Genomic DNA, 6,520 nt, shown 5'->3' with positions numbered 1-6,520 from the left:
TTTTACCCATTTTTACTGACAACATTATTATTTCCTTTTCTAACTAACAATCTTCCAAACACATACATTAAGATACAATAAGAAAAATAACTAATTTACAGTAGCCATGGAAGTCAGTAACTTAGTTTTTTACCATTTTACCCAACTAGGGTTATTTACTGTCCTCGTTTCTATTTTATTATTTTTATTAATTATACTACTGGTATCACTGGGGGCTCATAGGAATTCCCGCTATATGTGGGTATTTAAACATATTCTTTGTAAATCATCAGTCATTCCCATACTCTATCCAGTAATGGGTGCCACAATCAAAGACCGTCTCAATACTCCGTCTAGTATGGGTGTAATTACTTAACTCTCAATATCGTTCGGTATGAGACTTCACAACCACGTACGATTGAGGCACGCCCACGGTAGGGGTCATTCTATGTACCAAGTCCGTATACTCTTTTTTATGATATCCAGTAGACCTTAATTCATTCATGTCATCATTTTATGCTTACATTAATTGCATACTTCACTACTTTTTATACAATTAATGGTCCGTAAAAATTTTACATTGAAATGACACAAAAACGTGCAATCATGCCTCAATACCCATCTAGGAAGATGTATACCAAAAGTAAAGATAAATTGTACTAAAATAAATGGAATAAAAATTTTATACCACGAACCAACATAAATAACGAGATGGAATGTATAGATTAAGGTGAAACAAGATAAAATAGGACACCCTTAATGAAGCATAAGGAAATAAATAAACTTGTACTAGGTATACCAAGAAATTACGGGAAATAAAAGATAAAAATAAAAATAAACAAAAATAAGGAACAAGGGAAAATATAGATAAAAAAACTAGTAGAAAATTAAACTATCTAGACCAGCCCCATTAGCAACCTGTGTTGAACCATTAAGAGACCACACAATTATTTAGATCACCTTTTGTTATTAGTTAAACTTTAGTATAACCGTTACAGAGGAAGATTAGAGTTATTCTTACCCTGGATCAGGGGCTAGAACACCGTCTCTCTCAATTGTGATTCGCAGCGGCTCTCGACTCTTAGATTTTTTAGTTTTCTAGAAGACTTAGGAAGTATGCATTAAAATAATGTGAAAATAAATAAAAGGCAGTAGAAAAGAGCGAAAAAAACTCACCAGGGTCAATTTGAGGTTCCAGCATAGTGGTGCAATCGAACTGCACCATTTGGTTCTTCTTTTTCAGCGTTTTTCTCCCTCGATCACATCGAATATAGCAGGATTACGATGGAAATTAGCTTAAAATGTGAAAGGAAAGTGTTTTATGGAGAAATGAGGAAAAAATTCAGCCTTACCGATGTCGGTTTGGTCTCTAGCACAATGGTGCCACCCAGCTCTACCGTTTGGTTCATCTTCTCTAGCGACCCCCTAGCCCCTTCAGTTTATCCTTGTGGCTGGGGTTTCTAAGTCAACAAGGGAGGGGTTTAAATATCCCTATTCCTTTAATCCTAACCATTCGATCAGGCTTGGGTGGTGAAATGAAGGTCGTCTGATTGGGACCTATTTAAGAAGATTTGGGTGTGTAGATCTGAGCTGTCCCTCGTGATTTCTAGGAATGAATCTCACTCGTTCATTCCTCAGCCATCAGATCTCCACACAACTGATCAAGGCTGTTCGTTTGAGTCTAGACAGGATTGCAATTTAACTATTCGTGCGGGCAGGAATGGATGTGGGCTATTTGATCTGTTTGGTATACAGATTGCCAGCCTGCCTTTCCGCGTGGAAGCGTATGCTGACGTGGCAACCACACAACACGCTCTAGTTCGCTGAGTTGTTAACTTCGCCTCCACGTGGCCCGTTTTTTCTTAAATTATATTTCAGCCCCTACTTATCCCTTTTCTCTTTAAATTGATCCCTTATTTAGTTATGAAAGGGCCCTGATTTTGAAATTTGTTTTCAAAAGAGTCCTAAATGGGTTTTCTTTGATTAATTTTCCGCATTTCTTTCTAAATTTTAACTTATCTAAATATCATTGATATTTGTTTTTAATAACAATTACTATTATTTTTTAATGAAATTGAAATAACATCAAAATCATTGCCTCATGACGAAATTAATTATCCCAATCCGAGATGTTACAGTTGTGACATATTTTAAATAATTTTTTGGATGATATTTGGAATGTACTTATCACATTTACAAGATTTACTAATTATTTGAAATTGACTTATTGTATTTATAAACTTTATTATATTTTCAAGTTATTTAGATTCTATAAATGTGATTGATATAATTTAAAATTTTGTATTTGTAACGACAAAAAAAAGAAGAAAAATAAAAAATGGAATAATAATAATAAATAAATAAATAAGAAAGCTTGAGGGGGAAGAGAGGGCCAGAGAAGAAGAAGAAGGGAGGCACGGTGAGGAGCCGATCCACGCAAGGCGGAGAAACAACGGCTGAAGGAGAAGGCTTGCACGCGATCATCGCATGACGTGCTGGGAAGAAAGAGTCAGATTGCAGCAAGAGAGAGAGATCTGTTTCTAGTGTGTGGTGTGACAATGTGAAGGTAGATTCTCTCTTAGCATGCAACGCAACGACAGAGAAGGAAACTTAAAAGTGTTATGTACAGCAGGGAAGGAGCGGCTGGATCACAGAGAGGCCAGATCTTGACTGTTTTGGCGAGGTTCGTTTCGAACTAGGCATGCCGCGACTTTCTTAGTGATTTCTGTTCATTCGCAGTGGCATATACTGACTCCGGTAGTGGCACATGCGGTGGTGCTTTGGGATTCCAGTACCTTTGCCAACCAAACTTTAAGTAAGGATATCTCAACCCTCTCTGTAATTATTTAATCAAATTTTGGTTTAATCCTCACCTAAAATTGGTTGCAACTTTGAATTTAACTTACGTAAGATGCCGATGGTGATGATTTAACTGATTTTATGCAAGTGTTGGTATATAATTAATTATGCAATTATACTTTGCAGGTTGACGCACGAGAAATGTCATTTATGATTGCTTGTATGAGTGGGGTGTGTGTGTCAGTTTACGTATCTGTGTCGTGGTGAGTGTGTGTTTTGGTGTATATGTCTACTGAAAATATGTGCATCAGTGTAGGTGTATAAATAAAGAGTGCATACGATGTCATAGAAATGTATATATATATAGATAACTTGTTTATATATAATATGCATAAACCAAGTACTTTTTAAATAAATTATATTTGATTGTTTACATCTAAATATAAATAATAAACAGTATATGTTTGAAATATATATACGCATGAGACTGTTTGTTTAATATATTGTGTGTGTGCTTGATTTTTATATATACGCGTAGTTAGATGTGAATTTTCATTCTAAAATATAACTATAATGTGTCGAGTTTCTGACGTTGTGATGTGAAATAGAAATAATCTTTGAAGAGGAAAAAAACTTACTGGGTATCATGAGAGAGAGTGTACGGACTTGCTACATAGGGTGAACCTTAACATTGATGTATCTTCAGTCTTACGGGGTTGAGAAGTTTCATACCGGACGAGGTTGGGAGTTGGTTAAATTACACTCATACTGAACGAGGAATTGATCTACGTTCTAGATACCACAAACTAAAGATTAAGAAAGAGGATGTCTCCAAGACTGCTTTCAGGAAAAGGTATGGTTATTAAGAATTCTTAGTCATGCCTTTTGGTTTAACAAATACTCTTGTAGCATTTATGGATTTGATGAATAGAGTCTTCCAGCCATTCTTAGATAAGTTTGTCATCATTTTTATTGACGATATACTAATATATTCATAGAGTGAGGCTGAACATGCGAAACATTTACAATAGTGCTTGGGATACTTAGGAAAAAGAAGTTGTATGCAAGTTTAAGAAGTATGAGTTTTGGTTAAAAGAGGTTTCTTTCCTCGGATGTATAGTTTCAAAGGACAGGATATCAGTAGATCCAATTAAAATAGCAGTAGTTGTAAACTGGAAAAAGCCTACAACGGCAACCGAAGTCCGAAGTTTCCTCAATCTAGCTGGATATTACATGAAGTTTATTGAAATTTTTTTAAAGATCGCTACTCCACTAACTCAGCTCACTAGAAAGGACACAAAGTTCAAGTATAGTGATAAGTGTGAACAGAATTTTCAAGAATTGAATAAGCGGTTGACAATAGTCCCAATATTGACTATTTCTAATGGTACTGGTGGATTTTTTATATACAGTGATGCTTCAAAATAAGGATTGGGATGTGTGCTAATGCAACACAGAAAAGTGATAACATATAGTTCTAAACAATTGAAGAATCATAAACATAACTATCTTACCAATGACTTAGACCTAGCTACTATAGTTTTTGGCTTAAAGATCTAGCACTATTATTATATGGTGAAAGTTTCTGAAGTCATATAGACCATAAGAGTTTGAAGTATTTGTTATTGCAGCAAGAACTTAATATGCATTAAAGGAGATAGATGATTTACTTAAGGATTATGATTACAAGATCTTATACTATTCAGGAAAAGACAAAATTGTTACAGATGCACTTATTAGGAAGAGTATTTATACTCTTTCTACATGATGGCCTCAGAGTGGAGATTCGTAGAGGAGTTCTAGAAGTTGAACTTGAATATCTGAGATAAGAGATCAGGATGATACCTAACTAATATAAAAGCACAACCCATTTTGGTGTAGGAGATTAAAGAAACCCAACAGTCTGATCTTACCTTAAAGTTGATTCTGGAAGATGTCAGTAAGGGACTTAAACCAGAATTTAGACTATCAAAAGATGGTATATTGAGGTTTGAAAATAGAGCATGTGTGCTGAATAATAACAGTATGAAAAATGAGGTATTAGAAGAAGCACACTGTTTTAAATTTGTTATGCACCCTAACAACATTAAGATATATCAGAACTTGAGGATCAAATATCAATGGAGTAGAATAAAGAAAGATATAATAGAGTTCATTTCCAAATGTCTCATATGTCAAGTGAAGGCTGAACGTCAGAGGCCAGAAAGACTACTTCAACCCTTGTTGATAACTGAGTGAAGATAAGAACATATTACCATAGATTTTATGGTGGGTTTAACTAAAATAAGATCCCAACATGATACCATTTGAGTTATTATTGATAAACTAACTAAGTCTGCTCATTTTTTGGTTATTAGAGTAAATAACCCATTGAACAAGTTAGTTAAAATCTATATCAAAAAGATTGTGAGATTGCATGGAATTCCAGTCACAATCATCTCCGATCGAGATTCTCGCTTTACTTCAAGATTTTGAACCAGTCTACAAAGTGTCATAGGGACCAATATATCTTTTAGTACTAATTTCTATCCTTAAACGGATGATCAATCAGAACGGACAATCCAAACTATAGAAGATATACTATGAGCCTACGTCCTTGAGTTGCGAGGTAATTAGGACGATCATTTACCTCTGATTGAGTTCGCGTATAATAATAGCTATCACTCCAGCATTCAAATGGCACCCTATGAGGTTTTGTACAGAAGACCTTGCAGATCACTTATTTGTTGGAAAGAAGTTAGGGAATGAAAATTGATTGGACCTGAATTAGTGGAAGAAACTACAATGAATGTGAAATTAATCAGGAGACATTTTTTAATAGCTCAAAGTATGCAGAAAAGTTATGCCAACAATCAAAGAAGAGATTTAGAATTCAAAGTAGACGACCATGTATTTTTTAAAATCTCACAAATTAAAGGAATCATGAGATTTGGGAGGAAAAGAAAACTCAATCCTAGATTTCTTAGACCTTTTGAGATATTGGATAGAGTAGGAGTTGTTGCCTATTGTTTAACATTGCCACCTAAGTTAGTCAATATATACAATGTATTCCATGTGTCGATGCTGAAGAAATATCACCCTGATCCATCACATGTACTCCGATATGAACCCCTTGCACTTTAGGACAATCTATCTTATATTGAGTTTCTTGTAGATAGTGGATCGCAAAGAAAAGATATTACGGTCCAAGATAATCACATTAATAAATGTACTATGCCAGCTTCGTTCATCTGAAGAAGTCACATGGGAGCCATAAGAGGAAATGAAGGTCAAATACCCACATCTGTTTGTGACCACTGGTAAGTCCAATTTAGAGAACCAAATTTCTTTTTTTTTAAGGGTGGAGGATGTGATAACTCGAAAATACTCTCGAATTAATTTTTTATATTGATATATTTAATTTAATATTTATATGTGTAGAAAATGTATAATAAAGTTGAAGACATAATTTATAGTCAAACGAAAAAATGATGGATAAGGATGAATGAGCTAGAATCAACATGAAAAGACATGAAAAAAGGTGAGAACATTTTAGATGAAATGATATAATAAAAAGTAATAACTTTTATATAAAATGACATAACGAAAAGTGACAACTTTTAGATGAAATGACACGTGAAAAGTGATAAGTTTCAAATGGAGTGATATAATGAAAAGTGACAACTTTTAGATAAAGTGACATGTGAAAAATGGTAACATTTTAGATAAAACAACATGTAAAAAGTAGTAATCTTTTAGATAA

Source organism: Carica papaya, chromosome 8, assembly GCF_054855325.1.
Source record: "Carica papaya isolate Zhongbai chromosome 8, ASM5485532v1, whole genome shotgun sequence".
Classification (NCBI taxonomy): Eukaryota; Viridiplantae; Streptophyta; class Magnoliopsida; order Brassicales; family Caricaceae; genus Carica; species Carica papaya.
Note: the sequence above shows the minus strand (reverse complement) of the source record.